The 12,517-nt window shown below is 49.0% G+C and overlaps 1 long non-coding RNA gene across 9 annotated transcripts in view; it reads left to right on the plus strand.

The window, feature by feature from the left end:
• The window catches only part of LOC124106811 (uncharacterized), a 386,111-nt gene that overhangs the window by 137,267 nt on the left and 236,327 nt on the right, over positions 1-12,517 (plus strand). For 8 of the 9 annotated variants that reach the window (XR_006856180.2, XR_006856175.2, XR_006856172.2 and 5 more), the window contains one exon: positions 1,645-2,431. The exons of the other annotated variant lie outside the window; for it this stretch is intronic. This is a non-coding gene — a long non-coding RNA (uncharacterized LOC124106811). Of the gene's footprint in view, positions 1-1,644; positions 2,432-12,517 lie in introns of those variants that run through there. 9 annotated transcript variants of the gene reach the window in all.

The raw sequence follows: 12,517 nt of genomic DNA on the forward strand, positions 1-12,517 counted from the left end.
CCAGCAGGTTTTGTGGCAATGGGCAGGACATGGCCAGCTCCCACTGTCCTCCCTCCCTGTCCTCTTCCACTTTCCTGCTGGGAGCCAGGTGCTGAGACAGGCTGCATGGAGCCAGGAGAGTGGGTGAACGGTCTCTGTCTTTAAAGGCTTCACAGTGTACTGGCCTTTTCCGTCAGGGTCCTCCAGAGAACAGGACGGGTGCAAGGCACAGACAGGTGCATATCTTTATGCGTGTCTATGTCCATATCCCCATGGAGCTCTATAGTGGGTGTGGAGAGAGGCGTATTTATCACAAGGGATGGGTTCATGCCGTTTTAGAGGCTGTGAAGTTGGACAATCAGTCGTCTAGAGCCCGGAGATCTAGGGGGTGTGTGGTGTGGCTGGAAGGCCAGCGAGCTGGAGAGGGGCAAGTTAAGTCCCAAGTTAAGGCCTGAGAACCAGGAAGACCAGGCACAGGACCAGACTGTGCAGTTCCAGCAGCAAACGCAGAGCCGAGCTCTCCCTGGCTCCACCTTGTGCTGTACTCAGCATTCTGTTGGTCTGTCTGTCCTAATTCTCAAGATATTGGATGATGCCACCCACACCAGACAGGGCCCTGGTTTTACTCTCTGCAGAACCAGAAACCTCCCCACCGACACACACACAGTACTGTTTAACCAGCTTTCTGGGCATCCAGTGGCTCAATCAAGTTGAGACATAAAATGGATCATCAGGCTAGGCGCGGTGGCGCAGGTCTGTCATCCCAGCAACACAAGAGGCTGAGAGGCAGGAGGATGGTAGGTTAGAGGCCAGCCTCGGTGACTTAGTGAGGCCCTAAGCAACTTAGCAAGACCCTGTCTGAAAATAAAAAGTGAAAAGGACTGTGTTAAAGCACCCCTGGGTTTAATACCTGGTTTAAAAAAAAAAATGACTGTCACACCAGGGGAGACACAGTGTATCTAGACACCTGGATTTAATGTTGGTCTCAGCCCACAGGCTGTAGGGCCCATTCACGATCTTGGCTCCTGTTCTCATCCTCCCTGACTTTGACGTTTCCCTATGCTGAGCTCAATGCATTGTGGCTATTCTTTGTCACCTCCTTGCTTAGACATCAGTTAGGCTTTTACTGAGCGCGGCTGTATTTATAGCATGAGACTCCTGGGACTGGGGACAGTCCTGGACTCCAGGTCTTGTGCCCCATGGGCTGCCTCCCTTTTGAGATGTAGGCATTTATCCACTTCTTGGTTCATTTCTTCAGTTGTCTGTGCACTTTGTCAGCCAGTCCTGAAGTATGCTAAGCAGGGAATTCTACCAGATAGCACTAGACTCCACTGATAAGCCACTGTCCTTACCCCGGTGGTGCTGCGGGTGCTGGTGGAGATGCAGGTACTAGTAGTGATGACAGCGATGGTGCAGGTGAGGCTCCCAGGGACAACAGCAAAGATCATAAGCGCTCAGGTGCCTTACGCACCATCCCAGGCACTGTGCATGCATTGCCTCATTTAGTTGTCACAGCCTAGGAGGAAGTGGAAGTCGTTAGGTAACGTCTCCAAGGTGAAGGAATCTTCTCACGGAATGTACGGCTCATGAAATCGGAGATGTATTGGTGCTCTGGGCTTTTGTACAATTTCAAATTCCATCTATTTTTTTTTTTTTTAACTTTAGGCGAATGAGAGGACCTCTGGCTCTACTGATGGAAGTGCGGCCCCTTGCGTGACCACCATCCTGGGTCTCTGCCTTCTCCCACAGCAGATGCCTCCCCTCCCAGCAGGGTCTCCACCTCCGGCTCATTCCTCTTCCCCTGCTCCCCCTTCCCCTTTCTGTTCCCTTGGGATCCAGGTTTATCTGAGGAACAGGAACAAGTTCACCATCTGGCGGGTTAGGACAGCCACCTCTGCTTGCTGCTTACCCATCCTGGGGCTGGGAAGAAGGCTCCTGGCCCCTCTGAGCCTCCTTTCCTCCTCTGCGGAGTAGACTGTTCTCAGGACCAGATGATGTTATCGTCTGTGACCCTGCAAGACCCAGAAGATGCTCCAACCGGGGGGCGTGGGGATGAAGCATGCTCTGAGTGTGTAACCTGAACACTGTCAACTGTCCCTGAAAGCCGAGCACTGGGAGTCTCTGCTGTGCCCCGAGCTTCACCATCCCACATGTGCGCAGCCCGTTTTCCAGCATGATAAAATCCTTAGGGTTTAATGGGAACCAACCGAGACCAGTGACCATGGGAGCAGAAACCTCAGGCAACATCCCGGGTGCCATATTGCTTTATCTGCACCCCCACTTCCACCTCATCACGAACCATCATGAACTTTTTGAAAATAAACCTTCATATGCATTTTAAAAACAAACTTTACTTTGAGGAGAGGTTTAGGTGTGTGGAATTGTAAACGTCCTGCACCAGTGTTCTCTATTGTTAGCCTACTGCTAATAAACCAGCGTTGACACATTCTGAGAGCTGAAGTTCATGCTTTTTTTGAGATTCCTGTCGTTTTTACCTACTGTCCTCCTTCTGTTCCTGGGTGCCTGCTGGGATCTCTCGGGACATTTAGTCACGTGCCTCCTTAGGGTCCTCTGGCCTGTAGCAGTTTCTCAGATGCTCCGTGTCTTAGGTGACCTTGACAAAGTTTTGACAAAGACCTCTTTTGAAATTTGATTTGTTTCTTGGTACTAGACTGAGGCTGTGGGATGGGGAGGTACACCAAAGGTAAAGAATGATTGTAGCAGGGTATGGTGGTGCATGCCTGTAATCTCAGTGACTTGGGAGGCTGAGGCAGGAGGATCACAAGTTCAATGCCAACCTCAGCAATGGTGAGGTGCTAAGCAACTCAGTGAGACCCTGTCTCTAAATAAAATACAAAATAGGGCTGGGGATGTGGCTCAGTGGTTGAGTGCCCCTGAGTTCAATCCCAGGTACAAAAAAAAAAAAAAATTGTTATAAAACATGCCGACCTGACTTATACCTTTGATCACCTGGTTGAGGTAGGGTTTAGCAGGTTTCCTCATTATTAAGATGATCTTTGCGTCTGTTTTTTACTCTCCTTTGCATATTTTAGTTTTTGGACGGGAGTCACTATGTATAGCCAATGTGTAAGGAGTGGGGATTCACCAGGTGCTGTGGTGCACACCTGTAATGCCAGTGACTCAGGAGGCTGAGGCAGGAGGATCTCAAGTTCCAGGCCATCCTCAGCATCTTATCAAGACCCTTGGCAACTTAGTGAGACACTGTCTCAAAATAAAAAGGATTGGGCATGTAGCCCAATGGTAAAGCACCCTAGGTCCAATCCCCTGTATATACCCCCCGCAAAAAAAAAGAGGGAGTGGGGGGTTTATGCTCTCCTATCTTTATGGGGAAAGTATCTACATAGACTTTTTGGAATTTTTTTACGTGGGAGATTTGTCCCATTTCTCCCAATTATTTATTTTTACTGCTAGGGACTCACATGTTTATTTTATCTTTAAGGTTTATAGTGGTTATAATTTCATTTGACTTTATTTTATTGCTCAAAGTTTTCCAGCTTTGTCTCTTGGAACCTCTTTCAGTTAAGCCCTGTGTTCCCTTGACGTACCTTCTCATTGTGCGTTTTTGTACATTTGTTTTGAATATGTCCATGTTTTCTGGCACTACAAGATCCCTGGGCTTATCTTGTATATTTGCTTAGAATCATTAATTTCTCCCAATAATCCTGGTTCATTTTATTGGAAAATGGTATTAGAAACCCAAACCCGGGTGCTCGTCTGCTTGTTGCTGCCGGGTGTCATTTGGTCTTGACCACCTCAGCTGACAGACGTGGAGTGGATGCTAAGATGTGTCCGTGCCCACAGGAGTGAGTATTTCTGTGGTGCCCATCTACAGGGACATTAAGCCCACTCTCAGGTCATGCCAAGGCCCCATCTTCACCTGTTCCCACACTTCAGCAGACTTCTTGCTTTTGCCTACCTTGGTTGGCCAGGAAATGCAATGAGTGGAGAGGTCAGAAAGGCCACCTTGGGGCAGAGAGCAGTGGGCTGAGGACATTAGACTTTTCCCTGTTGACAATGCGGCCTCACTGAATAGAGGTCAAGAGGAGTGGGACACCTTAGACAAAGACTCTGGGATGTGTGGTGCCCGGAATGTTCGCAAGCTGGGCTGTTGTCACACTCACGGGCCTCCCTGCTCATGCCCCTCTCTTGGCTGCCTGGCCTCCCGCCACAGCCTTTCCTATTGCCCCTGCCCTCCCTCTATACGACCCGCCCCCTTCCCTGCTCCTGGAGCCTCAGAGCTGCCTTCCTAGAGCCTGGGGCGCTCCACATGGGCAGGATGGAGTTGGCACCTGGCACGCAGCCCCTCACCCTGTGTCCTTAGCCAGGGGTTTCAAACTCATTGCCCCCGGGGGCCGGGAGGGCAACAGATAAGTGCTGTGGTGCACAGGAGGACTTGAGGGGCCCCAGAGGGACAGAAATTCAGGAGCCCTGTCCGATGTGCTGCCCTGGCTATAGGCTTAGCCTCTCACCTGCTCAGAGTGGTCAGGCCCCTGCCCAGCACTCCAGGTCTGTGCCTGACAAGTTGGTCAGCAGTGTTTGACCACTGTTCCTGGGCATGCCCAGCATAAGGGGGAGAGAGGCCATCTGTGGACAGTGTCTGTGTCCCTGAAGGACTGCAGGCCTGGGTAGCCAGTTCTGCTTGTTCAAAGGCAGATGGGGAGCTGAGGATTGGGGGCCTCACCCCTTCCTCTTTGCCTTCTGCCCAGGGTGCCACCACAGCCCTGTCTCTGCCCTGACGGCACTGCCCAGGAGTAAGAGTCGCTCTGGTTTAAGGGCTGTCATTGCACCCTCCTGAGCAGCTGCACTGTGCTGCTCTCAGAGATGACCCCCAGCTAGGGCTTTGCAGGCTCCTGTCGCCATTCTCAGTTCTGATAACCCCACCCCCGCTTCCCACTCTAAAGGGTGTATTACTGTCTGCAACTACTGCTTCTGCCATGCCTTCCCCTGGCCCCCCTTTAGCATTTTCGGGCCCAGTTCATGGTTCATTCTTAGTCTGAAATTTTGGCTAAGACAGCCAGTGGCTTCCTCTTCCCTCCTGAGCCCTGGAGAACACACATGGTGCGTCTGGACTTCCTTCCCTGCCTCCTTGGCTCACTTGAGCATGGAGCAGTTTTCCAACTTATTGCTGGGAGGCTCAGCTGCTGCCACCCCTGCTGCCCCCCTGCAGTCCCCCTGCACCCCCCATGCCAGGAAGCCCTGTTTCCCGAGCTCAGAGCGTCATGCTGCTGCCCCACAGCCGGGGGTTCACCAGCAGCCCCCATTTCCACAACCTGTTGTGCACAGAGGTGTTGCTTTGGGTTTTCCACCATGAACTGCAGTCCCCAGAGTGGCGGGCCTCCTTGTGTCTGCAGGGGCGGGCAGCCGTGTATGGTGGTAACAGGTCAGAATAGCCCAGGGCACTGCTGACAGGGGAAGTGAGGCAGCTTGGGGAGAAGGCGTGGGCCCGTGCTTCTTGGGGGGTTTCCTCTGCACCAGGGCCTGCTGCTCTAGGGCTCCCAGCCAGTCAACTGACACTGTGACCTTTCAGACTCCCCAGGCCCCAGCAGGCCTTGTTAATAGGGCTGCCGGTGCAGAACCTCCTGCTTTACCTTCAGCCACTCCTGGAGCTTGTGGAGAAGACATTTCTTTGTCCATGTCGTCACCCTTTCTCCTTTCTTCTTTTGTGTGGGCTGCCGTAATGAAATATCATTCACTGCGTGGCTTTCCAGCAACAGAAACTGACTTCTCCCAATTCCAGAGGCTGGAGGTGTCGGCAGGGCCTGCTTTCTGGTTCATTCATACTTAGGTCCTGCCCTAGTGGGCGTGGTGAGGGAGGGGCCCGGGGGCTCCCTTTGTAATGGCACTGATCCCATTCAGGAGGACTCACTGTCATAACCTTGCCGCATCCCTAAGTCCCCACCTTTAAATACCATCACCTTGTGGGTTAGGAGTTCAACATATGGACTTTAGGGGGGACACAAACATTTAGATCATTGGAGCATCCTCCCCTGTCCCCATATCACTGGACTGAATTCACCTTCCTGAGAGCCACAACCTTTGTGTCACTCTAAAAAATGAAACTTTATGTTTCTCAGGGTGAAATTCAGCTTCTTGTAACATGATATTCTTCGAGAATTCTCATTGATCGTGACCATTATGATGATCCCCTGTATACAGAACTGGTTTTTTTACTTGTTATGATTTTCTTATGTGGCTTTACACCTTACTCTTTCTTATCCAGGGGGTGTGAGTATTTATTGGGGGTTAGTATTAGTCTCCTGAGGCTGCTGTAACAAGCAGTACATGTCAGTTTGCTCAGAACCACAGAGGAGGAGTATTCTCCCATGGCCATGTGGGCTGGAGGTCTGGGTGAAGGTGGCAGCAGGACTGCATTCCTGCAGAAGCCATGGGCCTTCCCTTATCTACTGTCACCTCGTCTTACTTTGTTTCAAATAGGGTCACAATTACAGGTACTGGGAGACATGGTTAGCCCCTAATAGGGTCTGAGAAGAAACTGTTGTAACTTCCGTGTTTCTTTTTTAAAACAAGTCTTTGTTTCTTATGTCTTTTTAATAATATGGGTGTTTGAGTGTATACATTTTAAGTAAATAATTATAGTGATTTTGGAGGCTTTGAGCTATGAGAACCCACTCAGAAGGAAACAGTTGGGCCTCTGGTCTGGCTCCTTGCTCCAGCCCAAGGCGTCTGGTGTGGGTTGTGCTGAGTGTGGGTGGGGGAAGTGGTACTTCCGTGCCCTGCTGGCTGCAGAGAGGAATGTGTTTGTGTGTGTGTGTGTGTGTGAGTGTGTGTGCACGCGCGCACTGTGTTGGACCACCTCTTTGGCAGGACCTCTCCAAGGTTAGGATGTGTGCACCCTTTGGTCCTGGAGTCCAAGAATGAGTCTGTCTGCTAGGAATTGTGAGGGACCTTTCCATGGACACTCGTTCCACACCATGGTCCAGTAGCAGAACCTCAAGGACAGCCAGATCCGTCAACAGCATCCCGCTCAACAGTCACCAAAATGCCAGCGACGCTGCATCCCCCTGGCTGCCTCGATCAGCAGGTGCAGAGCGGGTCTGTGCCATCTCTGAGGATGTCCACTCTCTCCACTTGGTGACGGTGTGCAGCGGGCTGCTTCCCTGTGCGGTTGCTCCTGTCTCTGTCGGTGCCTGTTGGGAGAGACCTTAGAACTGTATAAATATCTCTGTGCTTCATTCTTTGACTGAGCTCATTTTCATACCCATTGAGAATCCATGATGGAAGTGCTGGTCACCCTGGTGTTTGCTGAACAGTGAGTTTCTCTTTCCCTCATCTCTTCTTTCTTTCTTTATCAGTTAGAATTCTGTTGTAAGGAAGCATTTTCTTTTCTTTTCCATTAAAAAGAATCAATTATTTATATCAGTGTGGACTCAGGGATTCTTATTTGATCGATTTCAATCCATGGCCAGAATTCTTCTGATGCTTGGAGTTTGCTGGTTTGGCTAATTAGTGTGCCCTTGGAGCTGGGTTCTGTGTCCTGGGTCCTGACAGCTCCCCACTGGGTTGGGAGCTGTGCCTTAGGCTTGTCCAGGGCTCATCCTCCTCTCTGCCTGCTCCAGCCCTAGACTCAGCCATGGCTTTGGAGGGGTTCTTGCTAGAAGTCGGTAACCTGGATTTAATAAGAAAGAAATACCAGGCAAACCCCAATTGAGGGACACCCAAATAACTGCTCAGAAGAAAGAGTGACTGAGAAACAATTTCAGATTAAGATAGACGAAGGACGTGGCGAGCCAGGGCAACGTAGGGCCCTGGGTCTGATTCTGCTTTGGAAAAAGTCATTCGTGGTAGAGTTCGAATGAGGCCTCTTGAGGAAGCAGTCGTATTGTTCAAAAGTTAATTTCCTGATGCAATGTAGTAATTGTACTGTGGTCTTGTAAGATGTTGATGTCCGAGGAGTCACAGGCTATATAGGAATTCTCTGTATTTTATAAATTCTTAATTTTGTAAGAGTTTGTGTGAGATTATCTTTAAATGAACCGTAAAAATTTGACCTAATACAGTGAGTCAGATTTTTGTGGTAACATGAAATACTATCCATCATCAATTAATTGAAAAAGATAAATCAGCACTGTTTGTACCGAATTGGCCCATTTTTGTGAAACTAGAGCAGCATAGTACACATGTATATTTATCTGCATGTGGGAGAAATTCTAAGAAGGGTCTGTATTTCCTGTCAGCAGACATTTCTGGGAACTGTGATTGGAAGGCGTGAGACAGTAGAGACTTTTACTTTTTGATTATTTTTTAAAACAAAGAGCATGTGCTAATATGGCAGTGGGAAAGTCCTCAGACTGTGGGTTGGGTGAATGGGTGTGCTTCTGCCCAGGAGAGCTGGCTGTGACGCCTTCACCACCAGCTTGCCCTGGGCTTTCCTCCACACGGGTGCCGTTATAGAGGAAATATTTAATAGTCTTCTTTCAATATCTCTTTCAGGCCCTCCCTGTTAAGTTGCACCCACAGGGGAAACGTTCCTCCAATGGTAAACTTTTGGTCTGGTTTCAGGGCAGACCCTTCTTGATTTGCCAAGTGACAATCCCTTTTGCTCTGTTAGGAGCAACGATTCATTCTCATTCGATGGTGCTGGGTATCTCAGCCCAGTTAACAGCATGGTTCCTCCTAGGAATTTCCATTGATCACTAGGCTCTTAGGTGGGTTTATTCTGTGAACAGGTTTGGTTTCAGGTGGGCCCTTCTTGTCTGAGAAGGAAGGAGCAAAACAGAAGTAATGGCTCTTGAGCGGGGGCCTCCTGTGTGCCTTGAGCTATTGTAACCTGCTCCTGGGTGACATTCTTACCAGTGAGGAAACTGATGCTAAAAGCCTTGTCCCGGAGACTCTGGGGTGTCCAATGAGTCAGATCCCGAAAGAACTGCCACCTGCTCTTGCGGACCCTCACTTCTTCTAGGGCTTGCTCTTTGGAATGGTTTTGGTGGCCTCCCTCAGCATTCTGGGCTGCCCCATCAACCTGCTCCGTTCTTGTCTCCTGGCTTCCCCTGCCTAGCAGGGCGTCTCCGTGGATGGAGCCCAGCAGTGACCGTACGGGCGGTGGTGACGGTAAATAAGGAATCCATGTTTGTCTTTGTCAGACTCCACAGTGCCAGGCACCGCCTCCTGGCTTCTCTCCACGGGGGCTGCAGGTGCTCTGTGGGTGGCCTGAAATGCAGAGCCAGGCCTGTCCAGGAAGCGGAAGCTAAGGGGGCTCAACATTCTCTGCTCATTTCAGGGCTTATTTGGGTGGGTAAGCTCCAGTAGTAGGTTCGTGCCAGCTCCTGAACTCGGACACGCTGATTCTCCCCTAGAATTGGGGCCATTTGTTCCCGAATGTGGTAAATACATGGTTGAACCCGCTGTAATCCCGTTACCATTATATCAGTGACATTATCAAGCCAAGTATGGAGAATCCAGATATTAAGCTGCACAGCTCAAAAGCATATATGACACATTAGATAGCATCTGTTTAATTCATCACAAAAACACTTTCAGGGGATAAAGAGGAAATGGAGGGAAATCCGTTTTTTGATGGGAATAATTGTCATCGTCTTACAACTCTGGTAAAATAAATGATAAGATATGATAAAAAATTATTTTGACTACAGTCAATAAAGCATCACATAACAAAGTGTCTCTCCTTTTAAAAATATTTGCTCCACCAGGGGCCTTTTTCTGTCTTGCCTAAGACAGGTGCCATCAGAGAGGAAGTATTTACTACTTTGCTCTTGTCTCTTTCAGGACCTCCCTATTAAGTTGCACCCATCGGGCAAATAGTCCTTGAATGGAAAACTTTTTGTCTGAAGACATTAAAGACATGCAGATGTTATTAAATGGACCTTTTCCCAGAGCTGTAATTTTTTTTAAATGATTTTTTAAAATAATGGTACAACTTTAGACCTTGAAAAGCACATTGAAGCATCTTCTACCATTTGGTAAGCCCAATAAAAGTGGTAGTAATAAGGATATGCATATCCTTATGTGCCCTCCTGTGAATGGGACAATGTAAACATAAATGTAAACAGGCAAAGAGCCCTATGGTCAGTCTCTGTCCCAGTGTTTGAGGTGACCAATGGGAGGGCCACATGGTGGCTAAAATGAAATGCTACTTCTGCTTGAGTGAAAAATACACACGTATCTTTCTGGGTATTTTGGCACACAATCTTTCTAACTTATTGATAAGATTCTAATATAGCAGGGCTTGGTGTAATCCCAGCAGTTGGGGAGGCTGAGGCAGGAGAATTGCAAGTTCGAGGCCCGACTCAGCAACTTAGATGCTTTCTCAAAATAAAATGGGCTGGGGATGTAAATCATGCCAGCACCCCCTCACCCCCTCACCCCCTGCCCCCCGCAAAAAAATTGATTCTGACTTTGGAAATCATAGGAAATAGATACCGATAAGAATCATATAGTTCAGAAAGGCATGATTTCAGAAAGTCAGCTGGTAAAGATAAGTATTTCCATGGCTGAGCAGCAAGAATCTTTTGTAAAGTGTTGAACAGATTGACAGGAACCCAGAAATAGAAGTTGCAGTTTTGCTGACCTGGGGCCTATGCAGTTGCTTTCCAGTGTTCCAGCAGACGCTTCCCCGATCTTACTGTTCACCAAGCCTCCACGTGACCAGTGCACACTTTGAACTATGTCCCATCTCATTCCGCATCCACTGCAATGGCTTTGGGCAACTGGTTTTACTGAACGTAACAGTTGTTCCCATGACTACGGGAGTGCAATTTTAGGAGAAGACTTGTCTGATTGTTGCATCCTGTTAAAGCTCCTTGGTGCTTTTATCTTATGAACTGTAAAAGCTCTCTATTTTTTAATCCCACTTCCCGTCAATGCTAGGGCCACACTCGCTGAATTGCTCTCGAGACTGGCTGCACTTTGGATAGCCAGCTTCTTCCTCACCAAATTCAAGTTTTTCAAGACTTAACTTGTCATGAAGACCTGGGACTTTGGTGGTGAGTCATCCTCAAAAGGCCAGTCTGGCCTCCGCTTACTCTCTTTTCTGCATACGAGCAGTGTCACCCGTGGCTTTGATGGCTGGAGTCTCCAGGACCATCGCTGGCTCTCCTTAACTGTCAGCATGTGGGCCTCTGACACTTAGGAAAGACATGTGGCTACTCTTCAGCAAGTACTAATTATCGTCTTCAAATGATACACGTCGACAGGGAGGGGTCCTGGCTTTTACTTGTTCTCCAGGCTCTTGTCCTTTGGCTTGTGCTGTGCTGGGCACGGGGGTGGGGGTGTGGGGTCTCGCATGACCCATCCTGCCTTGAACCTTACTCACTAGATCTCACTCCCTTAGCAGAAGACAAGTTCCAGTTTCACAAAGCCTGATGTGTTTGCCTCTGTGTGCATTGTGACACAGCACCTGGTCCAGAGAGGACAGGCCAGCTTCACTTCTCTGTGCCTCTGTCTCTACATCCGCCTTTGCAAAATTGAGACCCTAATATTAGTTCTTATAAGGCTGTTGTGAACATGAACTTGGGATTGCACCTGGCTGGCACATGTTGGGGGTTCATGAAATTCCTTACTTACCTGAAGATTAAGCCATCATTACCTTGGGTTTAGGAAAAGTGTGTGTGTGTGTGTGTGTGTGTGTGTGTGTGTGGAGTATGAGTCATTCAGTCCCTGTGCTCAGCCCAGTTTCAGCAGCATATTCTAGACTCTGAATTGATGTTGGAGTCCCACAGATGAGAGACCCTTCTAGAAGTGTTTGCCATCCTCTGGAATATATGGAGTTGTACATGAGCATATGTTTGGCCCATCACAGTTGCTATGAATAGGGACTCAAGGGTTCTTAGGTCCTTAAAAAATGAATGGATCTCTGAAATAACCATGTCTTATCTCTCTTCAACCTTGGCTTTGCAAGGTGAGGGCTTGTGTCTTTTTTGCATCTACACCTCCCAGGGATCAGGTCCCTGCCTGGCACACCGGGGCATAGGGACACACAGGGCATGGCTCTGGTTTTTCTCTGGGAGCTTGTCCTCCTCTCTAAACAGCAGGTGAGCCAACATTTTTTTTTTTAATTTTTTTATTTTTAATATTTATTCTTTAGTTCTCTGCGGACACAACATCTTTGTTTGTATGTGGTGCTGAGGATCGAACCCGGGCCGCACGCATGCCAGGCGAGCACGCTACCGCTTGAGCCACATCCCCAGCCCGGTGAGCCAACATTTTGAAGCTGTCCATCAGCCCTCAAAGTCTGGGATCTTCTGACAGGTGCCAAAATGGATCCCTGTGTTGGAGCTGCCCGGGAAGGTCATGACTTTTGGGACATTCTCTGACTCTCAGCATTGCTAGAAGCTGACTAATTTTGAGCGGGGAAGTGAGTGAGGGTTTGGAAATGCCCCTGTCTGCACATCTGGCTTCCTGGTCAAATCAAATAGTTATTTCTGATAAGTTCTTTGGCTTCTGTGAAGCTGCCTGGCCGCGTCTGGCTGTGGGTGGTGCTGACGATGAACTCCACAGAGAACTCAGACTGGAAGGCAGGGATAGGAGCCGAGTGGGTGGT

The sequence above is a fragment of the Marmota monax genome, unplaced genomic scaffold, assembly GCF_021218885.2.
Source record: "Marmota monax isolate L192 unplaced genomic scaffold, Marmota_monax_Labrador192_F-V1.1 WCK01_AAM20220418_F8-fsc00003, whole genome shotgun sequence".
Classification (NCBI taxonomy): Eukaryota; Metazoa; Chordata; class Mammalia; order Rodentia; family Sciuridae; genus Marmota; species Marmota monax.